Consider the following 16,999-nt stretch of genomic DNA (forward strand, 5'->3'; position numbering starts at 1 on the left):
TTTACCACTTTCAGAATAAAGAGTCCCTTCCCTAGCATCTTCCAAAGGTGACCAATTGGGCTTTTTAAAAACCTACCGTTATGAACTAATGGATTTTGTGACTTTAAGGTCTTCAATCTGTTGCAGTTCTTTTTACACTTAAATAGTCCCATCTTTGGGCAGTGAGAGCCCCTTCAAGTGGCCTCTAAAACCTTTTGATAAAACTCAAGTAATCTTTGATAGCTTCCCTGCTTTCTGTATAGCAAGAAGTTCCAGTCTCTTCTGTAAAGCTCCCACTCCAGATATGGAATCAACCATTTCTCTAGGAAGCCTTTGTTCATTTTACTGGGAAGTGGTATTCTAAGACCGTAATCTGGACTCTAGTGGTATTTTAACTCTTTATATGAAACCCACATTGACTTATTTTCTTAAGTTAAAAATATGGGACTAATAAATAGTATTACTCATGATATTGTACTAATTAAATGAGATAAAGGATATAATCAAGACTTAATAAGACTTAGCTTTTTCATTTGTTCAAAAATATTTAATGAGCACATGCTTTGAGCCCGCCATGTTTCAGGTGCTGAGGACAGAGATAGTGGAGGAAAGAAAAGACAAATCCTTTGCCTGTATAGGTTTATGTTCTAGTGAAGGAAAGTAAACAACAAACAAATAATAAAATAAATAGTAAAGCAGATGATAAGTGCTGTGGAGAAAACTAAAGGAAAGGGGCATAAGGGAATGCTATTGTTACTGTTAGTAATGCTGTTATTATTATATTTATGTGATATAAGCAATTTATGTGATATAAGCAAATTTACATGACTCCAAGCAATACAATTGGGCAGGCAAGTGTAATCTATGGATGCAAAAGTCTATTTTCAATGTCCTGCCAGGCCTCCTTGTTTAAATAGATTATAGATTAATCATTTTGTGAAGTCTACATATCATACTCCTCCTCAACCACATCCAGTGGGTAAAGATCTTCATGGACTGAGTTTGCTTGAAGAAAGGGACACCTGCATACTGTTGGTGTCTGGAGAGGAGGGACACATGTGCTCTGCAGGTCATCCCTCCCAGGCTGGCAGAGACATGAGGCACAAGGATGTGACGATCCTCCTCTGGACAGGTGAGGGTACGTCCTAATAAAATTCTATTATGCTTCCTCCTTCCCAATAAAGATGAAGTGGCCAATAGACAGAGCCATCCTTTTAAGAGGTAATAACCCCCTAGCTCTGCCTCCTCATCCCCATTGATGGGTCCTTGGAGACTCTCCAGCTCCCCTTGAAAACATTCTGAAGGGGCCTATTGTGCCTCAGTGCAAGGAAGTTTTTATTTTAATGTCTATTGACATATCACCAAAGGACCAAATAAAAGCATTTTATTTGGTGATGCTTTCTTAAGGCAGCAACTATTTGTGAAAAACATTTAAGTGCCAGGGATGAATGACAGCCCCGACCACATTTCCAATGTAGCCGCATAAGAAATAGGAACATTGCTGCCTGAATGTTATAAAGCATTTTTATGGAGCTCTAAATTCTGTTGGTGTATAGTAAACCAGGCGCTAGAGACAAATTTCTGAGATTGTGTATATATCAATATAATAGACAGTCTAATCTATTTCTAGGGTAATCGTTGTATATATCTTAAAGATACATTTTTATTAAAAATGAGATTTATTCTATATGAACAGCATTGCAAAGTTGCTGCCCAATCGTATGCAGCAACTTTTTTGGGTATTATGCAAAGCTGGTACTATAGGTTACTATTGTTTGGGGTACCAGATCACTCTAAAATCCCCAAAGTCTTGCCTATTAGATTATTAGATCTCTTTTAAAAATCTCCTTAGGTTCCCCTTAAAATGATAGAGACTCATGGGACCTGCAGTAATGATGTTCTGAGTTTAATCTTCTGCCTTTCCCATTTGTCATGGAAAAACATCGCTTATAGACAGAGAAACCAGAATCCACAGGTTATGTTTCAATCTCTGAAATGTGTGAAGAGTGTGCCTGTTGTTTCCATCACTTATTCCTCTGTCCAGTAGACTGCGGGCTTATCAAAGTTTGATTGCATCTCGTTCATCTCTTCATCCCCAAGGCCGGGTTCCAGAGGCTGACATACTATAGCAGGGATCAAGAAGTAAGTTGAATAAACGAATGGTGGTGATTTTATTAGTTAGTGCTCTTATTAAACTTCTTTCCTACAAATTAACACCCTTTGTAAAGCATTTTCTGCTTCATTTAGACCAATCACCTGAATCTTTCCCCCACAAAGACAGTGAGTCTTTCCCAATGCCAAGCTTTTGCTCGTGCTGTTAGCTCCACTACAATGCCCTTTCCCTCCATCCTCCAGGAAGTTTTCTCACATAGCATTTATCTCATAGGGTTGCCGAGAGGCTGGAATCAGGCAAAAAAAAAATGTGAACACCTCCAGCGAATGCTTGCTCCAGAAAACTTGCTTCCTTCTTACTGTCACAGACCCTAATCACCATCTGAACTTCTGAGGACTGCATCTGGGCCACATAATTTGGCTTTTGAGTAAACACTCATACTGCTCAGGAATTGTCTCTTCTAGGTGTGTCTGGTTTCCCCAGCTAAGCTCTTAGAGCTCTTAGAGGATCATGTGGTGTTCCTTCTCATTCATCAGAGCTTCTAGAACACAGTAAGACGTCTGGTAGGAACTCAACAAAAGCTGGCCAGTCGGCTTCCTCTCTGTGCTCCTTCCTCCCCTTTTCCTGTGGCGTGGAGGGACTGCGGTGTGCACTTTTGCAGGGAGGTCTTTTTGTCCCCAGCCCGTTGCCTGCTTGCTCCGTGATCCCACCTCTCTGGGCCACAGCAACCTAGGTCAAGGGTGGAAGATTCATCCAATCTGGGCCATTCAGGTCCTCTTTCATAGGGATTTATAAATGGAACTAAAAGATAGCCCAGAAGTCTCTAGACAGCTGAGACAAGAATACGTAACCTTGACCGTGTGAGGCACCTGTGTTCCAGCCTACAGACTGGACAGTCAAAGCAATTGGTATATGGAAAGAGAGGAGGATGAAGCAGGTAAGTAGCAAGGGCAGAGAATAAGAGATGGACAGCATTCTGTCCAGTTTCTAGTTCCTAGTTCTGCTAGTTCTCTTCCTAAGGCTCAGCAACTTTTCTGGTCTTGGGTTCTGGGAGACAACCCTCTTCAATCATTAAATCTCTCCCCACCCCCTACCTAAGCCAGCTTGCAACTCAAAGATTCTTATTTGAATCTTCTCTTTTTTTTGCTTCTTTCTCCACTCCCCCCCACCCCCCACCAATATATCAAAGAGCAACCTGTGGAAGCTCTGAGTGCTTGGAGCACCTGGGATTTCTCTATCTTCTTTGTCTAATGGTCCAGGTCTAGGGTAAGGGAGAGGAGGATGTGAGGGAAAGTAGAAGTTGATGGTAGCCTGACCATTTGGAAGGCAACTTGATCTCTGCATCATACCTATTCTTGGCTAGCAGTGGTTCCTGTAATAATTGGCTGTTGAGAGCATCATGATAAAGGCAGAGAACTGTGCCAAGAGCATTGACTTCAAAGCCATATACACCTAAATTCTATTACTTAAAGGAGCTATGGCATGGGACTCCTTAGTTGTGTTTCTCCTAACATTGCAGATATGAGGATTAAAGGGGCTGATCTTGGGCTGCAGTGCCTGGCCCAGAACCTGGCACATAGAGGTACTCACTGTCCCTTCCATGTATCTTCATGTAAGGAGAGTGAAGGAGAAGATGAGGGATGCAGAAAAGAGATGTTGATTCTAAGACAACAAGGATGTTTGTGGTTTCTATGCAGGGAAAAGTACACAAACCCTTGGGCTCCTGAAGCCCAAGGTATCTGAGTATCTTAGTCCAGTTGGACTGCCATAACAAAATACCATAGGCTGAGTGGCTTAAGAAATAAAAATGGATTTTCTCAAGATTCTGGAGGCTGGGAGTCTGAGATCAGGGTGCCAGCATCATTGGATTCTGATGAGAGCTCTCTTTCTGGTTTGCACATGCCCACCTTCTTGCTGTGTGCTCACATGGACTTTCTTTGGTGTGTGGGCACGCAGAGGGAAAGAGAGATCTCTCACTTCCTCTTCTTATAAGGCCTCCAATCCTACTGGATTAGGACCCCACCCTTATGACCTCATTGAACCTTAATTACCTCCTAAAAGCCCTATCTCCAAGTACAGTTGTGTTGGGGGTTAGAGCTTCAAGATATGAATTTCGTGGGGATACAATTTAGTCCAAAGACCTGGGGTTTAGGAGATTGTGCAGGGGTGTTGTGGAAAGAATGAAGTGAATGCATCTCTCTTTGCCACAGTCATAAATAAACATAAGAAGGGAGATAGATGCAAATACAGGAAAGTGCAAGATATCATCGCTATCCCAGGAGGGAGAGGCTGTTACGTTGCAAATTATTAAAGATTCAACCACATGCACAGAATAAACGTATCTCATTTAGGTCTGGAAATTTTCTGCCTTTATTCTAATTTAATTAGAGCATTTGCTATGTAAAGACCTAATAGTTTTGCGAGAAGTATCATCAGCAAATTTAACTCCAGAAGAAAAGTAATTAATTTCAGAAACGGAGGCTGTCAGTCAGTTCTGTGCTGGCATGAACCATGTCGCTAGTGAGCTGCCACAGCATTTAGGAGTTTTATTTCTGTTTCTTCTGTCAAAGTTGTTGGGCTGAGCAGACTGCGTGGATTGGGAAGAAATGGTGCTCATATTGTTTTAAAGTTTTGTGGATATTGATGTAACCTAAACTAACCTGGAGGAGATAGCCAGTTTATACCCCTCTACACACACATTTTTCAGTTTTTGGCTAACCTTAAAGATTTGCTTATTTTAATCACCATACTTATAGCCAAAAGCCTTAGAACTTCAGGCAAACTAACCATAGCAACACGTAGTAAAGAAAAGCCTTGTTTTGAATGTTGAATACAATTAAAGGGTTTTTCTACTTGTAAGAGACGAAGATACAGTCTTTCTCCTTTGACCAACTGATAGGGTAAATTATATCAGCAGATTTCTTTAAACAAACCCGCCTCTGGAGTCTGGGAATAAACCCATTTGGTTGTGGTGAATTATTCTTTTCAAATGCTGCAGGATTTAGTTTGCTAGCATTTTATTTAAGGATTTTTTCATCCACTGACCTGTAGCTTGGATGTCTGTTCCACATGCACCGATTTTGGTCAGATTAGAGCATCAGAGTTGGGCTAGCTTTGTAAAATGTATCAGGAAGCTTGAAAAGTACAGGACCACGATGGTAAACAATGTGTTTGACTAAGTCTTTTGTGATCTGTATGGTGGGGTGGGAACAGGAATAAGAGGATGGACTTAGCCAATCAGCTGTAGTTGTTCATTTGCCACATGTCTGACGACCCTGGCTAGGTGGGCCCTCTCCATCATTTCCTCTCAGAGCAAACAGCTCATGTCCCTGTGACGCTTATCATATTTTACAGCGATATGTTAATTGGTTTTCTTGCTTGTTTTTCTGCCTCCCACTGAACTTTAAACTCCACGAGGACAAAACCATGACCATTTTATTCACCAAAATATTATCCAGCACCTAGCACACTGTGTGAAGACAGTAGGGACTCAGGAATTATTTACTGAATGAATGATGGATGCTAGGAAAGTTTCAGTTTGACCTGAGGTAAGCTTTATTACTGAGCTAGAAGATATGGAATTGATAATACTAATAACTACTAATAATCACCATTTATTGAGTATTGACTATATATTATAATGATTTACAATGTACTTTATCCTAAAAGCATTATATGCTAATCAGTTGATATATGTTCTTTCCTGTGATCTTTTCAAAAACCCTATTAAGCAGGCTCAGTTACACAAGATAATTTTCTTAAAGTCATCTGGTTAGTAAGCTAGGATTTGAACCCAGGTCTTTCAGACTTCAAAGGCTGCATTCTTTACAACTACGAAAATTGTTTTCTCCCTAAAACAGGGTGCAGCAGAGAGAAACTAGGCTCAGCAAGTTCTTACTAAATGTGAGGCCATATTTGGTTTATTTATTCCAAATGTGAGGTTCTTGGGCCAATGGTACATTAACATTTAGAAGGATTTTCACTATATATAATGAAACTATTGTTGCATGTAGAATAAATATGATTGTTTAAATGCCTAAGGAATTTTGTTTAAAATTCAGCGTTCATCACAAGAAAATTATCCTCCTTTGTTCATGATGATGTGCCCAGAGATGGAGAGAGAATGGAGTGGGGTCTTCCTCCTGCCCATTCCCCAATCCGAGGGGGGCAGTCTGGCAGGTGGGGTACCAGAGGCTGCAGAACTGTGTTCCCAGCCATGATGGGAGCTCAGAGGCAAGGGGCTGGAGGACTTGGGTGTTTCAACATGATGGTGATAAGGGACCTACCCCTGCATTTCTCCCTCCTAAGCCAGTCCTTCTCAATTTGTGTATCAATGATTACCTTGGGCCAGCTCAAGAGAGAAGCAGTTCTGTGGTGGATATAGATTAATGATTTTCTCTACTTTGGGGTTGGAAAGGAGTGGGGCCCAGAAAATGAGGATGGTCTATATAGGCAGGTGGATTGTATGGACGTGATTCATGCAATAAATATTTACCGAGAAATTAGTAGACACTTGAATCTAGGGATACAATCAGGGATGAAACCCAATGGAGTGAGAGAATCCAATAAATTATTTTCTTTCTTTCTTCTTCTTCTTCTTTTGGTGAGGAAGATTGGCCCTGAGCTAATATCTCTTACCAATCTTCCTCTTTTTGTTTGAGGAAGATTGTCCCTGAGTTAACGTCCATGCTAATCTTCTTCTATTTTGTATGCGAGATGCTACCACAGCATAGCTTGATGAGCAGTGTGTAGGTCCGCATGCAGGATTTGAACCTGTGAACCCCGGGGCATCAAAGTGGAGCATGCGAACTTAACCACTACACCACTGGGCCTTCCCAAATTATTTTCTTTCCTAAGCGCACTTGTATTATACACTAAGATGGAAAAACCAAGGGTGCTCTAGGAAGGTAAGCTACACTTGGGCTGAGGATAGGTCTCCCTGAGGCAGTGACAGAGTAAAATCTGAAAGAAGGGTAGTAGCCAATAATAGGGAGTTGGGACACAGTAAGAGCATTCTAGGCAGAAAGACTTTTATGAACAAATTTTCTGAGGAAGGAAAGACATAAGGCCAAAATAAAGAACAGAGATGGGGCTGGTGTTGCTACACCAGAGTGAGTGGCAGGAGGCACAGGCAGAGCCTTCTAGATTCTATTAAAGACTGTGACTGTCAGGAGCAATGGATAGCCCATGAAAGGGTTTGAGCAATGGAGTGACATAGGCAGACATGTTATACACTTCACTCTGATTGAAGTGAGGAGGACCAAATGGAAGAGGCAGGAGGAAGGGTGGTGTTTGAGATCAGTTGGCATTTCAGTGTCAAGAGAGAGACCTGGTGCCTGGTGGTGACAGTAGAGGTGGAGCGAAAAGGGAAACTTTGAGACTTATCTTGGAGATGGAATTGTCAGGCCCTGATGTCTGGTTGGATGTAGGAGGTGAGAAATATAGAGGTATAAAAGGTGATGTTCAGCATTTTGAGCTGAACAATTAATCAGGTGGATAGAGAGGCCATTGTTGAGATAGGGGGGCACTGTGGGAAGGGAAAATCTGCAGGGTTGAATTAAGACCTCGTTTTGATCATGTTTTGGTTGAAAAGCTTGAGACATCACGTGGACCATTGAATATATTTATCTGGAGCTTAGAAGTAAGGTCAGAACTGGAAAGTTAAATTCAATTTAATATAATAGATACTGAACACTGCCTCTGAGCCAAGCATCATGCTAGGACCTTGTCTTCCCAGAGTGAATCAGACTCAAGCATAAGACCATATGCTGGAAATGCTCAGAGTGAGAGATACACACATGCAATGAAAGGGCCCTAAGGTTCACAACTAACTATAGCCAGTAGTGGGGGAGAGGAGGGAGAAGGAATGAGGATGGGAAAGGAATCCAGGAAAATCCTAGGGCAGAGGTAAGACTCAGTCCAGGTCTCAAAGGTTGAGGAGGATTGCAATAGGCAAAGAAATAGTAGAAGGCATTCCAGGCAGAATGAAAATTCTGAACCAGGGTATCATGTAAGCACAGGGTGTTACAGTGAAGATAAAAAGTCCTGTCTGAGGGATACAGAGAAGACAGTAAGTAAGGCTGGAAAAGCATGCTAGAGCCAGCTTGCCCAAGACCTTGAGTGAGATCAAGGAGTTTGGACTTTATGACATCCAATGATTTCCAACCCTTGCAGAATTACTTGGGGAGATTATTAAAATTCATATCCTCAAGCTCCAACCATTGTCTGACTCTGTAATCTCAGGAAGGAAACTAGAGACACCTGGAGGTTCTCATAGAGTTAATCTGGAGACTGTCACATGGCACCATTGATGTCCATGATGGGAGCCAAAAGTCTATGACTGCTCTAGATGCCTCATATAAGTGGAATCATACAGTATTTTTCTCACATCTGACTTATTTCACTTAGCATAATATCCTCAAGGTTCATCCATGTTGTAGCATATGTCAGAATTTCCTTCCTTTTTAAGACTAAATAATATTCCTTTATGTGGATATACCACCTTTTGTTTATCCATTCATCCATTGATGTCTGCTCGGGTTGCTTCTACCTTTTAACTGCTGTGAATAATGCTGCTATGAACACAGGTATACCTCTAGGAGTTTTAATGCAACTCAGTGTCCAGGTTGCGCCTAGACGATCCAAATTCAAATCTCTAGAGATGGGACTCAGGTGTCAGTATTTTTAAAAGCTCTCCAGGTAATTCCAATGTGCAGCCAAGGGAGAGAACTGCCATTTAAAGTAAAAGGAGATTGTTCACAGTGGAAGCAGAGAGAAGAAAAATAAAAGTATTTGCATCTTTGTTCCTCTTCCCTCTCTTCCTGCCAAGCCCTTCTTCCTGACTACCCAGGACAGAAAACAACAGCCTGAGGTAAGCTCTGGGGTGAGGTAAACGGCAGTGCACGGGACGGCAGTTTTTCAAATTCCTTAGTCCCTCAACTGAACTGCATGTCCGGCACTTGAAAAGTGCATCTTCACGCAATTTTCAAGTGATTTGATTTGCCTGGGTGATTTTGACTGGAAACAGCCTTAACCTGGTGCTTGGTTTCAGGGTATCTGTGACTCTCAGTTGTTGTGGTGCAGCTTTCATGGGGATGGCTCCTGGCTTTCACAAAGCTTGCCTTCCTTCAGCAGGCATGCTGAGGCTTCAGGATAGGAAGAAGAACCCAGAGGGCCAGTCTGGGAAGGCAGAAGCAGTTTCTAGAAGTGCTTCCCTGGGTTACCACAGAGAGGACTCTGAATGTGGCTACTGGGACAGGGAGCAGATGCCTAGATGCGATAATGAGATGAAAGGAACCTGAAAGGGTTTGCAAACAGACCTGGAGAGGAGAGAGGCAAGCACACCTTAGTTATTTTAGAGCTTCCTGCACAGACAGCGGCAGCTGAGAGGGCTCCCAGTCTGATTCGAACAGAGTGGGTGAGTGCCACTTTAGTGGAAGACTAGTAATTCACTCCGACTTTAAATTTCCATCCCTTTCAAAATCATACTTCTACTTGGGAGAACTAGTCTTTCCAGGTAATGTTGGAAAAGTCCAGTTGTAGTTAACTTAGAAGTCACCTAGTCTTGCATCATTTTGTTCTCACATGATTATGTTGAGTTAGTCCCTTATATATAGTCAAGAAAATAATAAATTTTCCCCAATTGCCTTTTTTTTATTATTGCTACACAGCCCAAAGCCCCAACTCCCATATTTATATAAAGGTGAGAGAGAAAACATATCAATATTTATAATTTGTTACAAACACAGTGGCTTCTATCAAGACACCAGCAGAAAAGGGTAAAGTGCAGAGAAGGAGAGACCGCCTGAGAGGAAACTTGCTGCATCTCAAAATCCTACAGGGAAAAGCAATGACCCACAGCTCCATTAAAGACAAAAGATGTCCTTCCAAACCCAGCGCAGGGTTGGGAGACATTGGGCCAGGGAGAAGAGCATAAATCCAATGGGAGAAGAACAGCATACAAATGACCTAATTCAAACTCTGTGCATAAAGGCAGCATCCTAAACAGTGCAGGGTGGTGGCAGATCCAGGGTCCTGGATCCTCCAGACGTGGGCTCAAGCCTCTGCTCTGTCACTTCCCAAATCTTGGGAAGCTTACCCTCTCTCAACTTGTTTCCTCATCTGTGAAATGGAGATAACTGTGCCTACCATTCAAGGGCTTGTGAATTTGAATGCGATAATCCACGTGAAGTCCTGGCACTGAGGGGTGGTCAGCTTCAGACGCCTCTCAGAGGAGGCAGGGGTCTTCTTCTCTGGGGCCAACTGTGTGCTGGTTATTGATCTTGGTAAGCAGAGGACATCCTGTTTTAGTTTTTCTCTATATTTCCATTTTCTAGCATTTTTACAGATGCTCAACCTCACTCCTAAGAGAAATGCAAATTAAACTACACTGAAATAGCATTTTTCACCCATCAGATTGGCTAACATCCTGAACAAATTCTCATGTAGAAGCCATGAAGAATCAGGTACTCTCAGAACACTGACTCAAATGTAGGTTGGGACGACCACCAGGAGGTAATGGGCAATATGCCAAAACTACAAATACACAAAGCCTTGGTGTATGTACAATGTGAGCCATTAAAGGATTTTTTCCTAACATCAAAAGATTAGAAATAACCTAAATGTCCATCATAAGGGACCATTTAATTAAATTATGTTGCATCCATCCAACAGAATACTTTGTAGCTTAGCAAAGGTAGTTCTTTTTGTATCCATATGAGAAAGGTCTCCGAGATATATTTTAAGTTAAAAAAAATCAAAATGCAGATCAGTATCTATAATATGCTACATTTTGTGTACTAAAAAGGAGGTATATAAGAATGTTTATTCACATTTGGCTCGTGTGAGCTTAAAGAAACCCTGGAAGATGCATAAGATACTAAAAAAAAGTACATACCTATATGTTGGGCAGTAACTGGCCTGGTGGGGGAGAAGGCAAGGGAAGGAGACTTCTCACTGCATATTTGTTTACACTTCTTTATTCTCTCAAGGTTTCAAATCATGAGATTGTATTCCCTATCACAAAATTAATCGTCATGATTTTAAAAATTAGTTTTTTAGAACCTACCCGTATGTTCTGTGGTCAGCCTACAGGCTTGAACCTAGATTGTTAGAGACATCATAGCCCACTCTCTGTTTACTAAAAGATGTTTTTCATGTGGTTGCTTCTTTATGCCTCAAAGCTTGCTTACTTTGAGAGAACTCAACAGGCACTTCTCTCCCTGGGGCAGGAAGGAGAGCTCATCAATGGGGATAGAACAGCGTACAGCACAAACCCGGTTTCTGACTCTACTGCTGCCTCTAACTGCTTGAGCTTGGCCTCGGCTGGACAAGTTGCTTCCTTTGCCTGGGCCTCAGTTTATCATTCTGTAAACTAAGGATGTTGCTCTAGAATTTGTTCCTTGTGGTTATCAAATTTTAAGACAAATATCAAATGACAAAGCTTCTTTTCCACTTAATTTCTCACTTCCTTCAATTTCCTCACCATATCCTTCCTTTTTCAAATATTTAATAAGTACCTGACAAGCCTGGTATGGTACTAGGTGCTTCAGGAATACAAAGATGAGGCAAAGGCCCTGCCATCAAAGAGCTCATGGTTTGCAGAAAGAGAAAGGCAAAGGCAGCTATAATCCCAAGGGAAAGTTGTATGGTCCACTAAATTCTACCACGAAACCTCTCAGAAGTCCAGGATGCCGATGACCCAGAGAAGCATGGGCTCTCTTGGATGACTGCAGTCTCTGTAAGTCATAAACCAAATGCCTATTTTCCCTCAAACCCAAATTTCCCTGCTGCCTTAGCATTAGAACATCTTTGACTCCTCTTCCCTACTCCTTGGCTCATTTCTTCACCAGCTTCTATTCTTTCCTTTTCACCTCCACTGCCCTCATCTTCATCAACACCTTCTTTACTTCTTGCCTGGATTTATCCTGGAACCTCATAACTGGTCTTTCTCCCATTTCTTCTTAATCCTTTCTATCATATGCACACTTGCCAGGCAAAAACTCCTAAAATATTTCATTCCTTTAGTCTTCTAAACAATCAATCTCCGGGTATGAAAATGGGAAATGAGCCAAATACACGGCGAGCTGTGCTATTCAGCATTTGGCCAGTCAGAGCTCTCTACTGCATTTTATCTCCACAGATCTCCTATATAGTAAGAAATGATGAACAGTGACTCCCCACCCCCAAGGTATTCTAAGATCCTGATGTGCCTGCTTAACGTCAAAGAAAAACATCTGTTTGATCTGAATTTGGTGATAGGCATTTTAGTGTATTCTTGTATTGCATGTGGTAATTTTATTAACCAGTGTATTTGATGAACCAGGAAACCCAGTTTTACGACTTTGAAACCAGTTTTATGACTGCCTAATTAATATTTTTGTTCCACAAACAATTTTCAAGAATGTGGATTTCAACAGAGAAACCAAATTGATTCTGATTTTTAAAAATCGGAAAAGATTTACTATAATACCTTATATACAATTTCTATTAAGTTGTTACCACCCCCTCAAAAAAAAAAAAAACCAACAACAGATAAATGACAACTACAAATAATCACCGATAACAAATCCACACAGACTAGAATAATATCATTATAATCACCTGTTCAGGAAAAAATACAAAACAGTTGGGCAAATTTCTTAGCAGATTATACAACGGCTGTTTGGGAATTTTAAATATGTCTCAATGGAAGTACAAATATTTATCTGTTCTATTTCTCAGTGTAATATAAAGCCAATAAACATCTCCATCTGACGCACAAGCTACCTATAGTGTCACTTACTGGAACTTATTTCAAACCCTTTCTTACTATCTTGGAAGGACATGCTTCTAACCTGACTCTTGGGGTCCAAACGTGATCAAAGATATTTTTTAGTTTGATATTTTGGACAGTGTCCAGCCTACCTCAGTGTCCTGCTAAGCACTCAATCCTTATTCAACATAGAGAAAAAAATGGATATTTTAACCAGAAAGCTCAGGAAATCATAGAATATAGAAAGCAAGGAGGACCAAGGTTCTACCTTCATTTACCACAATTTCCCTTGCTGGGGGGTATAGACATGCCCATTCAAAGCCACTCTTGAGGAAATGAGGCTACTTTAAATGTCAAAATTGTAAATTATTGTTTAGTTCTAGACTCTATATATTAGTCCATTTACCCCATTTTTTTTTTGAGGAAGATTAGCCCTGAGCTAACATCTGCCACCAATTCTCCTCTTTTTCCCTGAGGAAGACTGGCCCTGAGCTAACATCCATGCCCATCTTACTCTATTTTATATGTGGGATGCCTGCCACAGCATGGCTTGCCAAGAGGTGCTATGTCCACACCCAGGATCCGAACCAGCGAACCCCTGGGCACCAAAGCTGAGCGCATGAACTTAACCTCTATGCCACCAGGCGGCCCCCTCCTTATCCCCATCTTTGAGGTCAGAATCTTGTTAATGCCCCTTGGTCTTTCAAAGCCAGTGATTCTCACAATGATGCAAGTTCAGTGAGCCCCTTGCTACCCAGTAGGTTCACTCTAACCCTGTGCGGACCCGCGCTGGTGGGCGCCTGTTGGAGCTCTGCCCAGGTGGAGCTCTAGAGTCCAGGGAAAGCCCCTTCTCTGTGGCTTCTTTTCCTCTCCCCTCTGAAGGTGGTTTGATCGCAGAGGAGCCCTGTCCTCTGGCAGAGATCAGTGCTCTTACTTCCTGTTTACATCTTCTTTTTCTGGCCAAATACCAAAGCAACGAAAAATGTCAGGGTGGATGCCACCACCACTGCCAAAGACCCCCAGCCCTGGAGATCATTGATTTCAGGTAGGCAGTGTCAACAGCCCATTTTAAAGAGGAAAATATAGGCTTAGAGAGGTTACTCACCCAAGGACACACCACAGGCAAGGATCCAGCCGAGGTTGGAACCCTGGTGTGTCTGCTGTAGAATCAGTGCTTTTAGACTCTCAGCTCCAGTCCCAGGGCTCCCAGGGCATTCAGTTCACCAGCAGACCTCCAGTGACCCTGTCGTCTCCCCCACGCAGGCTCCCACAGGCAGGTGAGAACCGAGGGCCCATTTTCCAGTGCCCTCTGCCTCATGAGGATAAACCTCTCCCCTCAGCCACTTCCTGTGCTTGGCCTTCGTCCTGGACGCTTCCTGGGGTGATATGCCCCACAGTTGCCTGCTGTGCTTTTTCTTTTTCTTTTCTCAGGTGGGGTCTTCTCTCCTTCATGCTGGCTCAACGTCTCAAGTCTTCCATGTTGACCACTCACCTGACTGACTTTATTCCAGCCTTGAAGTACAAAGGAGCCACATCTGGGTTACAACTGACCCTCTGGTCTCGTCCTGTTCCAGCCAGCACAACCTGGCTGCACTTTTATTGACCTCATTGGGCCCTGAATGCTGAAAGTCTGTTCAGTGGTCAAGTGTTTCTATAATATTAATACTTTAACATTCTTCATTGGGTTTATGTTACCTCCAAACCACCCTCATAAATACAACTAGATCTGGACAATGGAGACATAGGTATTCAGGTGATTATTCCTATACATACTCAATTTCTCCTGTCTACACTCCCATTAAACAGTACCATGTGCCAGAAAAAGAACCAGTCCATTGTTCTCTCACTGCTAAAGTATTCTGCCTCCTTCTGAACACCCTCATGAAAGTCTCCGGTCATATTTACAATTTTCCACAAGTGTATCAAAATAGATGGAAGTAACCTGCTCCTCCTGCCTCCTTGAGTCATGCCAAGGTCTGAGTTTAACCAGGTGATTTAGGGGTGTTAGACATTCATGCTGGGAAAATAACTGCTGATTTGGTTTAAAGGGTCATTGAGCAAGGCTAACACACTGCCTGAACCTCAGCGTCATCTGCTTCCACATCCCCAAAATACTATGCTCCAGTTACATGGAATGTATTCGTTTCTACAGCGTGGCCAGGATCTCTCTCACTTCCAAGTTTTTGCAAATGCTGTTCTCCCTCTCCTGTTCAACCCTCCCGTCTCTTGTTGCCTTGCAAACTCCCACTCATCCTCCCACACCGTCTAAACTGGGTCCCCTAGGATTTATCACGTGTTGCTACTGCTTATTCGTCTTTCCTAGGAGACCTAAATTCCTAAGGGCCTCATCCTGTGCCTGTCTTGCTCAGCATCGTACGCCCAGTGCTTAGCATGATGACTGACATGTACAAGCTGCAAAATGAAGACTTGGGAAATAACTGGATGAGGGAATGAATAAATGGTCAAATGTACCACACCTCTATGGGACTGATCACAATTCAGTCAGTATCAAGGGCAGATCACATCTATTAGCACTGTTAAAGAAAGATACATAGAACGAACGTGTTGTTGGGTGAAAAAAAGTTAGCTACAAAACGCATGGGTGCTATAATCCCATTTATAGAAAATTATATTTCTCAGAGAGAGAAAATGCACTGTCTGGAAGATGTTTACCAAAATGTTACTTAATATTGGGATAGAGAAATTGAGGGAGAGTTTTTTTTTTTTAAATTTTCTTCTTTAAACATTTCCATAATGCTTGAATATCTCATATGAGGAGCCCTGATCAGAGCTCGCGGGGCGCACAGGGAGCAGCATTTATGTGGAGTGTCTGGAGAGAAATGGGCCTCCTCATACCTAATACACTCTTCTTAATTAAGAGTTTGTTTTCATCTCTACAGGAGATTTCTGCTGGTTTCTAACTAAACACACAAAGAAACCAAAAGGAAAACAATGACTGTGTGTTTCCTATGGCTTGGTTGTCCTTTTACGGTCTAAAAAATAAGTAACTGATCCCAGAGGTGATACCTCAATGGCTATCATTTGTGTTTTTGGCTTTTTCCCCTCCCTTCCCCCTTCCCCAACCACCCTTGAAATAAAATGCAGATGATGCTGTCTGTAAGGCGGTACTAGCACTGGGGCTTGGAAATCGGTCTGTGTAGCCTACACGCCAGGCTTGGCTGACTATTGGCATCCTCTTATTGGTAACAAGGAAGCTAGTAAGCACTACACACCTGAAGAATAGAGAAATTTACTTTTGTGTAAAAGAAAAAGAAAAAAAGGGAAAAGAAAAGAAAAACACAACCTAATTTTGCTTTAATAGGGAATAGCTAAATGAGGTTTGGTGCTACCCTGTTACGGACAACAAAACAGGAGTTGAAAAGAAGGGAGCCAGACTCTCTTTCCAATATGGGAAAATAGCCAAGACATATTGTCGAGTGTGAAAAGCAAATTGCAGCATGAAACATAGTGATGATTCCATTTATAAAACAAACACATACACACAAACACTGGACTCTGTCTCTTCCCCAGGACCATATGTGTGTGAGCACGTATAAAGTTCTGGAAGGACACAAAAAGCTGAAGAAGCTGTTACTTTTTGGTAGGACAGCAGAATTGTGGGTGAGGACAGGTATTGAGATCAAATTGGACTTCAGCATTATTTAAATCGTTTGAATTTTTATAAGGAGAATGTATTTATTATTTTTATAGCCAAAAATTAACTTAAAAATTATATAGCATTTGTGAGATGCCTGTATTGCCTGGCACAAAGTACACACCCAACAAATGGTAGCTGCATTTATTATTTAAAAAAATAAATAAGCAAGCTGATTTCATTAGCCTTAAAGATGCCAAATAGATTGCCCAAAATTAGTGTATGTGTGACAAAGATGTATGTTAGCAGAGAAATCTCATTTGCCCATTTATGTACTTTTTAATCCAGGTAGAAAAGTAGAAAGAGAAACAGATAATAAAAGATTAGGCAGTGATGCGATCACTGAGCAAATTGCCTCAGAGCTTCTCAGAGAACACACCTTTCTATTCCAGCTTTGGCAAAGTCACATTTCACCTTTGCATCCCTCTTAATGGGCTATTGAGACTGAAAGAGTATTTTAAATATTTCATTCACTCCCCAGAGGAGCCAATATGACATT

The sequence above is a fragment of the Equus przewalskii genome, chromosome 13 (assembly GCF_037783145.1).
Source record: "Equus przewalskii isolate Varuska chromosome 13, EquPr2, whole genome shotgun sequence".
Taxonomy (NCBI): domain Eukaryota; kingdom Metazoa; phylum Chordata; class Mammalia; order Perissodactyla; family Equidae; genus Equus; species Equus przewalskii.